The sequence below is a fragment of the Ammospiza nelsoni genome, chromosome 8 (genome assembly GCF_027579445.1).
Source record: "Ammospiza nelsoni isolate bAmmNel1 chromosome 8, bAmmNel1.pri, whole genome shotgun sequence".
In the NCBI taxonomy this organism is placed as follows: Eukaryota; Metazoa; Chordata; class Aves; order Passeriformes; family Passerellidae; genus Ammospiza; species Ammospiza nelsoni.
In genome coordinates this window covers 13,093,945-13,110,324 of record NC_080640.1, presented here as the reverse complement: position 1 = coordinate 13,110,324, position 16,380 = coordinate 13,093,945, and the positions used below count along the sequence as shown (strand labels likewise).

Sequence of the window (16,380 nt, the reverse complement as noted above, 5' to 3'; positions counted from 1 at the left end):
CAGGGATTTACAGTGGGTCTTCTCTGGGTTATGGAGCTGCAAAACAGACTTAACAAAATCCCCATCTGGCACTGCACCAGAAGACACCAATTGCACTTTGCTTTTTTTGGAGCCTGGGCACTCCCTTGCAGCCGATTCCACTCTACTCACTGATGCCCAGCCTGGCACAACCCCCTGCAGCCACTCGCATTCCCACTGTCACTGAACTGTCCCACCCCCGAGGAGACCCACTCAGGATGCTCTCAGGTTCAGCTGAAACAGCCTGGCCGGTTCCTGGGGCAGGCTGGGGGAAAGGCACCTGCCCCAGGGGATGGTGAGGTGGGGAGAGCTCTGGGCATGGGAACAGCCAGTGAGTTATGGCAAGGGAGACAGGGCTGGCCCCAGCCTGATGTGAGCACGGTGCATTTCGGGCCCCCCTTCCCTGGAGGCGGCAGGCCTTGGGTGGGAAATCCTGCGAGATGTGGGAAGAGGAGCCGGGATGGAGGTTGCCAGGCAACTTTAATTCAGCCCTTGACGAACTTCCAGCACTTCGCTTCTGCTGCAGATCCCAACCAGCAAATGATAAAACATCAGATCCACCCCAAGCCCATAGTGTCCATCCATTTGTTCGAGGAGTTTGCTCCTGGCCTCGTGCCCAGATTGCCCTGCAAGGACATGGGTCCCCCGTGGCAGCACCCCCAAAGGCCAGCCGAAAACAAGCCGCTGTTCCCGGCACAGATCTGCAGGGGCAGGATTTGACCCGTGGGACTGGGCTGGCGCTGCTGCACAGATATTTCTCAACCAGACAGGATTTTTGTCAACAACACAAGAAAAAAATGCAAACTTGCCAAATACCCTCCAGGAAGAGGGGACCCGTGCTGGGTCAGGGAGAGAAGGAGCATAGTGACCTCCTGGGAGCCCCTCCCTGGGTTTATTTTTGCTTTCCTTAAACAAAACCATGCGTGACCCTGAGGTGCTTCAGCAGACACACACTCGAGCTTCCGCCATTCAGGAAGCAGATGTACTTCTCCTTTACCCAAATTTGGGATTTGGGCACAAAGAAGGGGAGGAAGAGCTGCAACATCAGCTCCTCTCACAGAGTATCCTGCCCTGCTCCCAATGCAAAGCCCCCACGAAGAGCACAGCCATCGTGGAGCCAGGGAGGCGGGTGGGAGGCTCCTGCAGGCCATGGGAACAGGCTCCGAATTCCCACAGCAGTCCCCACCAGCCACCAGCAGAGGAGAGCACCCAGCTCTGATCCCAGAAATGTCACGGCAGGGAGTAGACATGTGAAGTAGCAAAGTGATGGATGGGAGACAGAGTCGGGACAGTTGGGGATGTGGGACAGTTTAAGGGGCCCCAGTGCTGGAGGGAGCCAAACATCCCTGGAAAGACAAGCTGAATAGTCAGCAATAAAACTAACAACAGCCCAGTTTCCAACACATTTGCCCCCCCCTCGCCCCCACCAGCCCCATGCCTTTATCGACATCCCCCTGCTGCATTCCTGTGGGGAATGTTGCCCACCACACAAGGGGCAGGGATATATGGTGTCATCCCTGCAGGGCTGCAGGGATCAGGGTGTGTTAGCTTCTCCCAAGCTCCCTGTTTTCACTAATCTCACAAGAACTCGTTCCTCTCCTCCATCAGGTCGGGTCTGATGTGAAGCAGGAGATTCAAAGGGGCTGCCAGGCAGCAACAGAGCTCAGTGCCAAGTCCCCATGAGAGCTCTCCAGCCATTCCCACCCAAACCCACCCAAAAAAGTCCGACTGAGAAAATAAGGAAAGCTGCTCTGCCCTGTGCCACGGCACAGGGACAGCTCTGCTCCAGCTGCTCATGAATCGACACAAGCAGACAGCGAGAGCACAGTGCCCATGACAGCAGAAGAGATCACTCCTCCACTGCCCACCCAAATGGAAAACCCACCAAAACTGTCTGTTAGCTGAAACAGTTCCTTGCCTGGGTCCAGAGGCCTTGCCAGGAGATGGTCCAGAAGGGTGCAAGGAGGGGAGGCTGAAGGGCAAACCCTTGCAGCTCAGTGGCTGGACTGAGAGCACCAAGGGATGCCACAGCCAGTCCTGGACAGAGCAGCAAAACTCCCCCCACAGGAACAATTCCTCACACACTGGAGGCCATTAGCTCTTGCAGGACAGCAGTGAGGACACAGTCCCTATGGCTCTTCCCTCTCACAGCACATCTGTCCCCTTTGGAAAGGCCACAGCAGCAGCCCTGGGCTGACCCCACAGCCTGGGAGCACCTGAGAGAGCAGCAGGGAGTCGTGCGACAGCCGGGAAGTGAAACCGGATGGTGCCGAGACTTTGTGGCTCGCTCTGACTCCACTCTCACGCCTCCAGCCCAGGACACGGGGGAGGCAGAGAGAGCCACCGAGCCCTGAGATACGGGATGCACAGCCCTGGGGCTCCCACCTCCCCCATCATTAGGCAACATCACCTCCAAACCCCAACAGGCTCCATGCTTTTTGCATTTGCAGCGTGACAAGCTGCACCGCTGGCCGGCAGCCCCTCGGCAGCCTGGACAAACGAACAGACAGACAGCCCTCCACATCACAGCAAATTCTCCCAGCAAGGGGGCGTCTGCATCCAAGTGGCTCAGCACTGGATGTGATCTGCAATTCAGCCTTCAAAGGCTTTGTGGCTGAAGCACATTGTCTCCTCAGCAGAAGCAGCAAAATAATTGTAGAATTAAATTCCCAGGAACAATTAGAAAGAAAACAAGAAAAAAATCCCAACCCTAAATGTAAAAGGACATCTCAAAGCCAGCAGATTTCAGGGCTTTTTAAAGCATCTGAATCCATTTGCCCGTCCCTGTGGCTGCACTGTTTCATTTCACTGGGCTCATACAATGCAAGACACGGAATTAACTTGGGTGTTTGTTTAGAGCCGGTTTGTCTTCCAGTTATTTTCCAAAGCCAGGTTTGAGTTTCAAAGATGTTTCTTGGCAATGCCTGGGGTTCCCGCCGTCCGGACGGTGCGGGGCTTTCCCAAGGGGAAACAGAGGCTCAGAAATCCCACACGACCTGGGGTCCCCTTGGAAGCAGGGGCAAGAAGTGGAGCACAACCCAGCTTGTCTGCAGTGAACATGGGGCTTTCTGCTGCAAGCCTGTTCCTCTCCCTTTTATTTATTCCAAAGATAAACTGTTTTCTTTTCCAAAGTCCAGTAAAACCAGATGACGGGAGCAGTTTTGGGGCTTCCAGTTTCAACATCTTCTTGTTTCCTTTGCTTTCCCCCCAACAAAGCTTCAATTCGGGGTCAAACCCAATTTTGATATTTCACTTTGCATTCAAAACTGCACAGCACAAAGCAGTAACATCTGGCCTTTCCCATAGTTGTTTGCATACCGCCAGCTTTGTTGCCCCAAAATCAGATCTCCACATGATTTACATGGGCTGGGCTTTGCAACAGGCAAACCATCTCCCTCTGTCAGGTAACGGAGGTGGGATTGAACCTGGAGGGAGCTTTTAAGCAACAAGAAAAGCAGAACCCAGAGCACACCCTGAACCACGAAGCTGCATCCTGGCCCCCACACAGGTTACCTAGAGCCTGAAACCCTGGGCACCCTTGGTCTCTGGGCAGCAGAGCTCAGGCCCCAGGGGGAAGGAGGGGGTGGCTTTGGTGATGACCTTGCTGTGGCAGAGCCCTCATGCTTGTAAATCACGAGGAGCTGGTGGCAGAGCCGGCCAGGAATGGAGGAATGGAGATGGCAGCGTTTCCTCCTGAAGCAGCAGTCAGGCAGGAGCTCTCACCTTTGAACAGGAACAGGCACCCACCCAGCACCACTGTCGGGGGAGTTACATATAAAAGTCTGGGGGCATCACCTCTCCTCTCGGACGGGAAGCAGGTCCCCAGGACGGGCCCCCTCTCACGAAATCACCCATCACATGAGGTGCTTCCCAACAAGTCTCATCAGGATGCCAAGCAGAGCCGGCGGGCAAGTGCAAGGAAATTCCCCACACGCAGCCAGGCGAGGCTGGCACCACATCTCCCCTGCACAGCCCAGCAGAGGCCCCTCAGCAGCCTTGCTAAGCACACCTGCACCTTTATCCCAGCACATGACCTGCCAGATTTGCTGAATAAACCTCCCAGCTCCAGCAAACCCGCTGCATTCCTGGTGGGTAAAGTGGTGAAATGTTCAAATAGATGTTGGAAAAGGCAGGGGGGGAGAACAAAGCCTCATCTGCAGCAGCTGAAAGGGTGGTTTGGATTTGTTGCCTTTTTTTTTTCCCCTCAGGTTGCAACACAAAAACAAAGTCCTGATAGGGATCTCTCCTGCTGGGGGGCAGCTCCCTGCCCCTCATCCCTCTGGGCACAGCAAGCCTGGCCAAACGGAGATGAAGCACAGACCTGTCCTGCAGGGCACACACGCAGCATCTGCAGCTGCCAGGGTCACCCTGCCCAGCTTCGGGGTTCAGGGGGGCCCAACCAGCGCCTGCCGCAGCGAAACAGCCGGAGCCCGCAGTGGCAGCCCAGCCAGCACCAAAAATGCCGCTGTTGTTATTAATAATTTCCCTGCATCTGAGCAGAACTGCACTCCTCATCCATTTTGGAAAGCCTCTTTGTCTGAGGAGACTGGGTTTTTTTGCACCCGGAGAGGCTTTTCATGGTTCCCCCTCCCACTTCACGCTCTTGGTTTAAAGGCCACGCACAAGTCACTGACTCACCTGGGCACTACTAGAGAGAGCAAAGAGAGCCCCAAATTCCTGTGCTGCAGGTACTTTCTACCTTTGGATTGGCACGAAGAAGCAGAGAAGCCCTAGCACAGGCTGGTCTGCTCTGCCTGGGGGCCATCTGCAGCCCCCAGAGCAATGCAGCCCCAGGAGATGAATCTCGACGAGTCAAGGCTCAGACAAGCCACATTCCATGACCACCCCCTGATTTCCAAAGGGAAGGAGAGGGGGCAGGGATTGCACTGCACCACCTGCATCAGTTTAGTACCTCATCCCAGCCATCTGAAACACCAGCTGACCCCAGGTAATGCTCAGCCTTCCCAAACACCCCCAGCAGTTCTCATCCCCCCAGGCCTGCTGGGGAAGGACAGGGCAGGATCCAGCCCTCCCTGCCCAGAGCTGGTGCCTTGTCTGTCCGTAACTCCTAGAATCGTGTTCCCTCACACCCCCAGCATGTTCCTCCATTGCTCCTACCCAGGTCCCCCAGACCCACCTCACTCCACACCCCAAACCTGTCCCCAGAGAAAGTTCCTGCACTGCCACCACATCCAGCATATCCCACCTCCCCTTCCGTTCTTCACCCCCAAATCCTCACCTGCATCAGACCTACCCTAAATCCCTTTCCCTGTCGCTTCCGAGGTTCTGCCCTCTTGTTTCCCCAAACGCATTATTCCCTGGATTTCAACCACAGCAGGTCAGAGCCCTGCTCCTCTTTCTCTGGACCGTTCCTGTGAGCAGCACCCACACCCAGCACCCCAGAACCTGCCTGTAGACTCAGCACCCGGATCCAGCACCCGAGCAGACAGAACCAGCATTCCAAACCTCGCTTGTGGACCCCAACCAAGACCCGGCACTCCAAATCCAACAACCCAACCCTTCCCGTGGACTCAGCAGCCGGACCCAGCACCCTTAATCCTGCCTGCGGACTCAGCAGCTGGGATCCAGCACCCCAAGCCCTACCTGCAGAGCCATACCCGACCCTGAGCCAGCACCCCAGGACTTACCAAGCGATTCAACACCCGCACCCAGCTCTCCAGATCCTGCCCGTGGGCTGATCACCCGGCCCCAGCCGTGTGCGCGCAGTACCCGCACCCCGCGCGCGACCGACCCAGCTCCCGGATCCTGCCCGCGGACGCGGCGCCCAAACGCGGCACCCCCCTGGCCCGCGGACCCGCGCCCGCCCCGAACGCCGCCGCTCGCGGCCCCTCGGTGCTTGCCTGGCGCGGTGGCGCAGCCGGTGCGGGCGGTACGGCGGGCGAGGGCAGGGTTCGGCCGGGCTCGGCTCGGCTCGGCTCGCAGCGCAGCCCGGCTCGGCTGTCGCGGCCCCGCCGTGCGGACCGAGCCGAGCCGGGCTCCGCAGCGCCCCCTGTCGGCAGCGCCGAGCGTGGGGGTTTGGCCCTCAGCGTGGGGCCGCGAGGAGGAGGAGGAAGAGGAGGACGAGGAGGGGAGGGGAGGGGAGCAGGGCCGGCCCTGCCTGCGTTGCGTGGAAGCAGGTGGCAGCACGTCCCTCGGCAGAGTCGCGGCAGGCAGGGACGGGATGCTACCGTGCAGCCCCCAACACGTAGGGTGGGCCGGGGGCTCACTCAGCACAGGTGGTTTGCATGATGCGGCCCCCAAAAGCCCGTGCGAATTCCCTTTGCAAAGTCAGAGAGGCAAAGGACTGATATTGTGGACTTAGTACTGTGAAAAAGCATGACTGAACACGGATAAGTGCCATCCTACTCTGTCAGCACAGCAAACACATGCTACCTGTACCATCATGCCAAAACCCCAGCCAGAGGCACCCATGTCAGCACAGCACAGCCCCCCGCCAGTGCCATGGTGCTCACTAAGGTGTCTTGCCCCTCAAAGTCACCGCAGCACCCTGCACTGCATGCCTGGATCAGGCACTGTGCCCCATCTTCTCCCTGCTCTCAGCACGCCTCGCCATTCACACATGGCGGAAGGTTGTTTGGAAACACAGGCAGGTAATGGTTTCTCTGGGGCCCTGTGTGGAGCCTTTTTATCCTGGGTGGCTTCTGCAGCTCCTCCCCATGTGGAGGAGCTGCCAAGTCCAGGCCTGTGTTTGCTTTCCTTTCGTAAGCTTCCAGCACCTGGCCAACCCTCCCTCCTAAACCCTCGCAGCAGCAGCAGGCCTCCCAAAACCAAACCCTGAGCCAACATTGTGTGTAATCAGCAGGTTGGATCTAGGGCAGTTGGAAATCAGCTGGAGCAGGAGGTGGGGAAATGCTGTACCTGTGTATGCTGAACTGCAGCTCTCTTGGAGCTGGCAGGGTGGCCGGGTGATGCCAGCCTGTGGTCACAAAGCCATGTGGTGCCCAGTCCCAGCACCATCGCCTCTGGATGCCAGTTCATCCCCTCCGCTCCACACCATCCCATCCCAGAGGTAAGGTCTCCAGAAAGGGGACAAAGACCACCCCAACCCCACACCCTGCAGACCTGGAGCCAGACCCATAGCAGGGCATAGGGCTGAGCAGGTTGTGCTACAGCTGCTGAGCATTGCTTGGGGGTGAGGGTCAGCCCTAGCTGAGATTCCACCACCTTCTGGACCTCAAGGGTCAGTGAAGATGGCAGGGCCAGGGTGATCCTGTGGGGAGCCTGACTAACATGCCATTCCCAGGGCCTCTGACTGCCAGAATCCTGACTCCTACAAACACTGTAGGTGGAGGGAGGGTAACAGAGGTTTGAATCCCCCAGCCCTCACCCACCAATGGGTCTCAGCTGAGGAGGGACTCATCCTGGTGTTCTTAATGACAGGTGGTTCTGTCACCCTTGCACACACTCCCCAAGCAGCCACCACCCGCTCTCCCAGCATGACATCCCAAGGCCCATTCCTTGTCCCCACTCTCAGAGCAGACACTGCCCACCTCCTAGAGCACTCCCTGCCTCCCCGCCCTTGCCTCCTCTGTGCTCCAGAAACTAATTACCATTTCCTCCTGTCCTCGGGCAAAACCCCAGCGTCTCCTCCGCGCCTCGCCTTGCCTCGCCCCTCTGCCCACCCTGCGGAAGTGGGAGGCCCAGGCACCGGGAGCCAGGCAGGGACGGGAGCCAGGCAGGGATGTTCTTGGCCAGCCTGTCTTACCTAGGTATGGGGTGCTCAGGTGCTGCAAGGCAGCTGGTCCTCCACATCCTCTCCAAACCCCATTCCCTACCTCAGCAGAGGCACAGCTGGAGTCTGTGGGGCCACTTATGGGGAGAGCTGGTCCATGAGCGCTGGGGAAGGGGTGCCAGGGCTGGGACAGCACTGCCCAAAGCTCCCCCTTACCCAGGGCACTGTACCCATCCCATCCTGCAGCAGCACTCCCTGCCTCCCACATAGCTGGAAGCCGAAGCCAGCACAAATTGGAGCTTCGTTAGCTGCTGGCCTTGCAGCAGGATAATTAGTGTGTGAGTGCAGAGCAAGCTGAGCCTGGCGCGACCTGCACTGGGATTTTAAAGGCCCGAGCTTGCGAGGCTTTAATTAATTAACACGAGTCATTGGCAGCTGGAAACAGATCTATTTTCAGAGCTTTGCTTGCTCTGCTGCCCCCATGAGATTAACTGAAGGAATTTAGGGCTCCAAGAAGTTGAAGGCCAGGACCTTCCCCTTCTTTGCATGGTTTTCCCAAGAGTCAGAGAGGCACTTTTCCAGGCAGCAGGAGCCCAAACAGACCCAACCGTCTCCTGTGCTTGTATCCCTCATATCCATGGATTGGTTCTGAAGGTCTAGCTCTGCTTCAACCCTAGCCCAGAGCCAGGAAGGTGCTGGAAGGGGAATTTCCTATCAGGGCAGCTCTAGAATCGCAGAATTGTGAAGGTTGGAAGCGATCTCCAAGATCATTGAGTCCAACCTTTGACCCAAAAAGACCTTATCAACAAAACCACAGCACTAAGTGCCATGTCCAGTCAATTCTTGAACATCTTCTGGGATGTTGACCCCACCACTTCCCTGTGCAGTCCATTCCAATACTTAACAACACTTAGAGAGAATAAATTCTTCATGATGTCCAACTTGAACCTCCGCTGGTGCAGCTTGAGGCCTTTTCCTCTTGTCCTATCAATTGTTACTTGGGAGAAAATGCTGACCCTCACCTTGCTACAACCTCCTTTCAGGCAATTGTAGGGAGTGACACGGTCTCTCCAGAACATCCTTTTCTCCAGGTTAAACAACCCCAGCTCCATCATCTGCTCCTGATAGGATTTACAGCCCTACAACTCCTATCCCAGCCCAAAGCAGGGGACCCTTTGAGTCACGACATGGTGCCTTGGGAAACCCCCCTCCCCAAAACCATGCCAGATTTTGTCTGTAGTGCTCTCTCCCTGTTACTCCAAACAGCCTTTATGAAAAGGAAATGTTTTGTGCCCTCATCACCAGCCCAGAGACTGGTTACTGTTTATTTTCTTATTGTTGTCACTTAAACACTGTGCCCCACAGAGAGAGGACCGAGTAGAGCAGGCTCTGCCATTTCACAGCCCCACCCGTGCAGGGGCCAGCTGCCCAGCACAGCACAGCCCCACCACTCCAGCACGCAGCAGAACCAGGCAGATGCCAAGAGCCAGCATTTCTGAGTTCATCTGTTTCTGCCACACCACTCTACCTGTGGCAGCCAGCAGAAAAGCTCACAGACAGCCCCTCTCACACCCCAGATGCCCAGGGAGCCAGGGCAAAGACATGGCAGCTCTCATGTTTCACTTGGCACCACACCCCCATCCCAGTCGGCATCCCAAATGATGCGAGGAATTATAACAGGGCCAGGACACCGTGAAATATTGATGGGATTAGCGCGGATCAGCTCTCCCAGCACGCAGGCTGCGCTCGCCCCGAGCAGGGAGATGCGACCTGCCCGCACTCAGGTTGCAGCTCAGCTCCCAGGGCAGCAGCACTGCCAGCTGCTCCCTGCCAGAGACACTTCCCCAGCCAGCACAGCCTTCAGCCTTCCTGCAGGGCCATGCAGACCCCTCAGAGCACACAGTGATGCGATTCAGGGTGCTTAATGCATGACACTGCTGTGCCTCAAGTACCTCAAGGCTGCTGGGGATGAGCCACTGTCTGGCTTGGCTGTAGCTCAGCACCAACACTCACCCTGGGCCCCAAGGGACCCTCACCCTGCCTGCAGTCCCAAAATGTGCCAGCCCCCAGCCCTCTTGCCCCCTCTCAGGCTTATCCTGCACAACCAAGATCTTATGGATGTTCCACACACAGGGGTGTCCAGGGTGGCTGTCAGAAGACCCCTACACTCCCCACCGATCTGTGTCCCCTCTCCCACGACTGGAAACCAGGTTTGGTCAGACAGAGGATTTCATTATGGATCAGAGAGGGGTAAAGACAAACAACTTAGCAGGATCAAATAGCAGCCAGGATTAAATTAGAAATACACTGGCAGGGTGCAGACCATGGCAGCAGCAAGTCACAAAGGGTTCTCTTTTGGGATTGTAGCACTAACAGGGCATTGGTGCTTATCAAACCCATGGGTTGACCAGGATCCCCAGCATTTGGTAGGACACTGCTTCCTAAGGCAGGCCTGGCTTCTGCTCAGCAGTACCTGCAGCCTGTCTTTCCCTTGCCCCAGGTAAGAAACTGAGATAAAGCTCCAGATCTGGGATTTGGTTTGCCTGCCTCTGTAGTCCAAGAGGCAGCAGGCATCCAACCATTTCAAGCTCCTCTCCAGACTGGTTTAAAAGCCAGCTGGGAGTTACAAAATCACGGTGCTCCAGCCGCTGGGGTTTATGAAACCCACAAAGGAGTTGTGAAACTAAGGCTAGGGCCGTGCCAGCCCACACCGCAGCGACAGGCTTGTTATAAAGGCAAAACCACCAGCGGAAAAACGGGTACTTTCCCCTTCTGACATGAGAAAGTAACAAGCAAAACAGCCTTTCTCCAGGCCCCTCCATCCTTCAGCTACGCTGTGAGACCTGCACTGCTGCTTTACCTGCCTCCATGGAAAAAAAGCCCCATGGGGGGCACACCAGCCCTGTGCCACAGGGGAGTGGGGAAACCTCATCAGTCTCCTTTGTCCCCCACAGGAGCAGCCTGCCCAGATTCCAGGCCCACAGATCTGTGTGGAGCAGAGGAACAGAAAAGACCACATGGTGTTGCCTGGACTCTGACAGCAGCACTTGGGGCTTCCCAGCAGCTGAGTACACACTGACCAGGCTTGGCTTTGTTTCTTGAGAGCGTCACGGACTCATCAAGCCAAGTGTGATGCTCCACAAATTAGCCCCGGGAAAAAAAATATTCCAATGGGCACAGAGCATGAAAGGCTCGGGAGTCTCTTCCCTTCAAGTCATTGAGCAAACTTTCCAAACCACTGTTTCTTCAGGCTGAGAGCCAGCGGGGAAAATTACAATTGCAGAAGAATTTGTCTGAGAAAGTTATAAGGAGATGGAAAAAGGCAGGGGCAGACCAGAAGAGCCAGCCTGTGCTGCAGCCCCTCCAGCCCAAGGCTCAGCTTCAGGGAGGGATGGGACATTTTCCCCCGGCTCAGTACAGAGCAGAGTTGCTGCCTCCACTTCCTGCAAGATCACATGCAGCGTTTCTCCTCCCATAAATGCTTGGCAGTGGAAATTGGGATGTTCTGCCCAAGGCCATTTGTTGATGAAGGCTGCCAGGTGCCGGCAGCCCCAGCCGCAGAGCCAAGCACCGTGCCAGGGCAGATTTTCTCAAGGGAGAAGCAGCTGAGTCACAGCAGCCTCCGATCCGTTCCCACAAGCCCGGCTGCAAGAGGCGCACAGGAGTTCACGGGGGACGGGCGCTCCACAGCGAGCTGGCAGGCTCGGGTTGGTTTGCTTGTCTGCAAACCTCTCTAAGCCAGCGGAAAGCATCTCCCTGGCTCCGGATCTGTCGGCAGCGTGCCCTCAGGGAAGGGCTGGTGAGACTGCGGGAGGGCAGGGTCCTGACCTGCCTTTCAACCAGGCAGAGCTGCTTTGGGATGCTCCTGCAGCATGGAGGGGGAAATACCAGCAGGCACTGGGAGTTCCATTAGAAAATGGAGTTTTGAAGCTCATTGTGGGGGCTTGTCCCAGCTCTGGGGCAGGAGCAGGACAAAGGTGGCTGCACACAGGGAAGAGACAGAGGCATAGCACCAGGAGAAGTGATTTGCTGGGCTGGACATTGACAACCCCTCTGCCCATGATCCCAGCTGCTCCCAGTAAAAGCAGGCAGGCTCCAGCCTGGCCAGGGAGCACAGGGGTGTCTCTCTCTGTTTCTGCAGTGGGGCACAGACCCTGTGTTTCCCCTGCATGGCAGGTCAGGTCCCTGCCACACACTGCCTAGAGCAGTAGCACAAAAACCTGGGGCTGCACGAGGGATGGGATAAGACTGGTGGCTATTAAAAGCTGCCCTTTTGAGTGACCCAACCTGCACCCCCCCCAGAGCTGGAGTCAGGAAGGTGTTGTGGCCCCAGCATCCACCCCTTGGGCCAAGGCACCAGACAGGATCCATGTCCCCATGGCTTCACCTTTTTGCTCTCTGTGTCACTGTGCCCAAGCAACCTCTGTCCCAGCCCTGCCTCCTCCAGCCAAATGCTTGGATGGTCCATGGGCATCCCACCCCTCCTTCCCAGGCACCGAACCCCTACACTGCTGTCTCTGTCACCAAAGAAGAAACAACCCCAGCAGTGCAGTAAATAACCCCCCCACACAGCAGAGCACTGGCAAGCAGAGCTGGGCACATCCATCACTCTCGCAGTTTTTCTTCAGCTCTGACACTTTGATAGGGGCGAGGGGGTGGGGAAGGAAAGGAGCTTCCAAAATTTATGAGCTAGGATTTAAAAATACAGTCTCCCAGAAGCACTGCAAAACCCAGAGATGGTGAAGGCAAGTGACTTAGAAGTTGCTTTTGGAAACGAATGCAAAAGCTGTGCCTGCCTTGGAAAGAGGGACTGGAGAGACCTGCATGGCTGATGTCACAAACCACGGCCCCAGTGGGATCATTTTGCAAGTCACAGCTCTCCGTGCTGTGCATTACAAGTAAAGTGCAAGGTAGAGGTAACAAATGATGGTCTAAAATCCCTGCAGCCCAAAGGGTAATGTCACCCTCAGTGCAGACAGGATTTGGACTGTCACCTTCAATCTCCCGGAGTTTCTCCTCTACATCCCTGACCTTCCACTGGTACATGCATAGCCAGCCTTCCAGCCCTTTTGGAAGCAGATCCCCTTCATGCAAAGAAAAGAGCTTGTAGCTGTAAATTTAGCTGAAAACATCTCTGCCACAGGAAATCACGTATCAAATAATAAAGCTAAATGAATGTCAGTAAGAGCAACCACAATATTGGAGTCCTTGGTCTTTACAGATGGACTGTCCCTCAGCAGAGTGCTGCAGAATTAACAGCTGAATAACGTTCCCCAGTCATTAAAAACATCTAAAAGTAATTTAGGCTGAATGACAATGATGCTCAAAGCAAGTTGTTTGTGGAGATAAAATGAGCTATTTCAAGCTTGCCTTTTGTTGAAGTTTTTCTGTTGAAGTGGGAAAGGACTGAAAAACGCTGAGCTGACAGCCTTGCCAGCAGAGCCCTGGTGCTATGGCAGCGCTGTGAGGAGCATCACCATGAGCTGCTCTGATCCCCCCTGCCATCACTCTCCCATATTCCTTGGAAGGATGCTCAGAAAGGTCGGGGAAGATGGTCCCCGGGGCCACCACAGCATCTCTGCTGCATCACAGTGCCATTTATGATGATGGTTTTGCTATGGAAACATCTCCTCCTAACAACAGATCTGTCAGCACATGTCCCAAAAGCAGACCAGCATTCATTACATGGTAATTTCTGCTTCCCTGTGATGGAGGCGATGGACTTATCCTTCCCGTGCTTTTCTTAAAAATAACCAGAACAAAAAAACAACCAAAAAACCAACAAAAACCCAACAAAACTGATCAATGTGAAAATCTGGGTTCACCCATCAACAGCATGGCATGAGCCCAGGGTTCCTCTAAAATCTTCTCGTAAGCATATTTTTGGTGGGCTCTTTGGACACACAGAGCACTTCAATGCCCAGTGTTAAATATTTCAGGTGAAACATAACTCCTCTAAGTGCAGCCAGCCTTACTCTGAAGCTTCAATTCAGTGAGATTTCCCAGCAGCCTTCAGGAATTGATTTGCTTCTTGCTGGTACTTTCTCTCTGTGCTGTTCAGCTAAGTTAATGTATTCCAAAACCTGATTTTTTTTTCCTCCCCCTACATAATCAGATTTTTGGAGGCTGCAGTGAGATGCCTCACAAGCAGTTTTTGTCCTTAGGTGTTTTCTGAGCAGGCTGCATCCATCACGTCCTGGTGCTTTAGCACATCTCTGTACGAATGGTTCATTTGAGAGTCAGCTGAATTCCTTTGATTCATGTTCCTGCATATCCATATAGCTAATTTACCTTTATTAAAAGAGAAAAAAAAAAAAAAGAAAAAGGGGAGCTATTAAGAAGGACAGTGTCAAGGCCAGCAGAGCAAGTGCTAGAGGGCTGGGTTAATGAGCGGCGTGGTTGCTGCTGCCCAAGTGCCCAGGCTGGCTGGAGCCAGGAGCTGCTGCCCCAGCAAGGCTGACTCAGTCCCTCACTGGGCACACACAGGCTGCAGGCCCTGCACCCCCCTTTGGAGTAGTCTCTATGCTTTGGGGTCCATGGTGAACCTCACTTGCTCCAGCCTCCTCCCTGGTATGTTCCAGAGGACAGGCCCTGTGTGTGTTCAGCTTGGGCCAAGCCCCGTGCCCAGCCCAAGCTGCATCCCTGTGCTTTGGGGAGAAGGTGAAACACAACTATGGATAAATGGATTTGCCCTCACAGGAAGATCATTCTGTTCAGTCCCATGGGCCAGACAAGGATGCTGTCCCTCTGCTGCCTGTGCCAGCAAGGTCACTGAGCTGTGCCCTGGCAAGGACACTTCCAAGGAGAGGGAGCAGGGATTTGCAAGACGCTCATCACAATCATTTATTCTTGTCATTTCTGACCCTCGGGGTAGGAAGAACATCAGAGCACTGCAGGCACAAAACAACAAGCTTTGTAGGTCATATCAGCATGTAAAGTACCATTAGGAACCACAGCACGAAGCATGAATAATACTTCCTTTATTCCATCATATACCTCAACGCCCTTTAAATAAATGCAAATGGTTTTTTGCGGACAGGGTTTGTATGAGATGCCTGCTCAGGAACTCGGGGCTGAAATGGAGCTGGAGCAGTAATTTTTGCTCTCCCCCTGACAAGTCAGAGTGTCCTCAGCACTATCTGATAGGCTTAGTGACAGTCCAAGCCAACCCAGGCAGAAGAGCTAGGAGAACACTGTAAATCTTCCTCGCAGAGATTTATGCTCTACCCATTAAACCAGAACCACAAAAGACACGTCCTTCCATACTACCCTCCTCTCTCTGAAGGACACCAAGGCAGGAAAAAACTTTGAAGGACTCCAAGCCTGGAAAGGGACCTTCAAGAGCCAATCACATCGTTTCTGAAAAGCCACCAACAGCTTTTAAGCCTCGACGGCTTAAATCCTAAAATCCTTTCAGCAAATTATGACCTCGATTACTAAAAATGATCAGATAACGCAAAGGCAGAGAGAGATGCGCAGTGAGTCATCGCCCCCAAGCACTTGAGCTCCCTTTGGTCCCAGCCGGAGTGGGGTGAGGTTGCCCCCAAGAGGCAAATCTGACACAGCAAGTAGAGAGGAAAATGCTGAATTGTGCTCTAGTGGTACCACATAGGAAAGATTTTTTTTTTTAAAAATCTCCTCATCTGCTCTTATTTGTACTTCTCTCTACATCTTTGGATGGGGTGGGAGGGGAGAGGAAGGAGGTCAACTCTGGCATGTGGCTGGCTGTGTTCTGCTGGAGTTCCTGAACCACACAACTCGTTTTCCTAGTCTGGCTCACAGGGTCATTAGAAAGATCAAAAAATGTCACTGAGTTTTCTTCAGCCAAATGAAACATTTGACCCCATACACCTCACTAGGCTCCTTCAGAGCAAGGGCTGGCACAACCTTCAACAGCAACTTCTGTCTCAGGAGTGGATGGAGAGACAGAATGGTGGACACGATGGACTGCCTGGAAACTGAGAGATGACATGAAATCCCTCAGCTGTTCACATAAAGCATTCAGGCATTAACAGCACACTGGACCAAATCCTAGCACCTTGCTAGGGGGTGAAGGAATGGGACAGACATCTGGGATATCTCCCCAGCACATGCTCCACCCTCCAGGGATCAGCAGCCTGAGCTTTCTCAGCCAGGGAGAACGGCTTTCATTTCACAGACTCCTGCTTCATTTTTCTGCCATAAAATGCTCTTTGAACCTCTAAGCTTTTAGCATCCACATCCTGAGGCAAGCAGATCCCCAGCTCCTGTCTCCTTTTGTTTGCTTTGAGCTTTCCTGCTAATAAAAGAACTATGGAGTCTGAAGCCATATGACAGAGCGCCATTGAATGGCTTCTCCTTATTTGCCCTTTTTCAGGCCGATTGTTGAGCTCTCCATCTTACTTTCCAACATTACAACTATTTCAGAGAGATGCAGCCGACTTAGGGCCACTGCAATTTATTCCTATCCTTTACACACACACAGAGACACCCTCACAAAGGGCTAAACCTGTGACATAACCACAGATTTAACCATTCCTGCAGCTGCTTTTCAAGAGGACACAGATCAAACACCCAAGCACCCGGGGTACTCACTGCTCCTGCAGCAGGCTCCTTGTGGGTCCCCCTGTCCTGCTCAGCCGGAGAACATTCCTGCATCCCCAGCAGCAGCGCCTGCTGCAGCACCTCAG

At 54.5% G+C, this 16,380-nt stretch overlaps 1 protein-coding gene across 1 annotated transcript in view; it reads right to left on the bottom strand.

Moving 5' to 3' along the window:
• SEMA4G (semaphorin 4G) overlaps positions 1–16,380 on the bottom strand; it is a 29,539-nt gene extending 13,159 nt beyond the window's left edge. The window contains exon 1 of the mRNA XM_059477257.1: positions 16,286–16,380. The gene's annotated coding sequence lies outside the window, so the exon portion shown is untranslated. The remainder of the gene's footprint in view (positions 1–16,285) is intronic.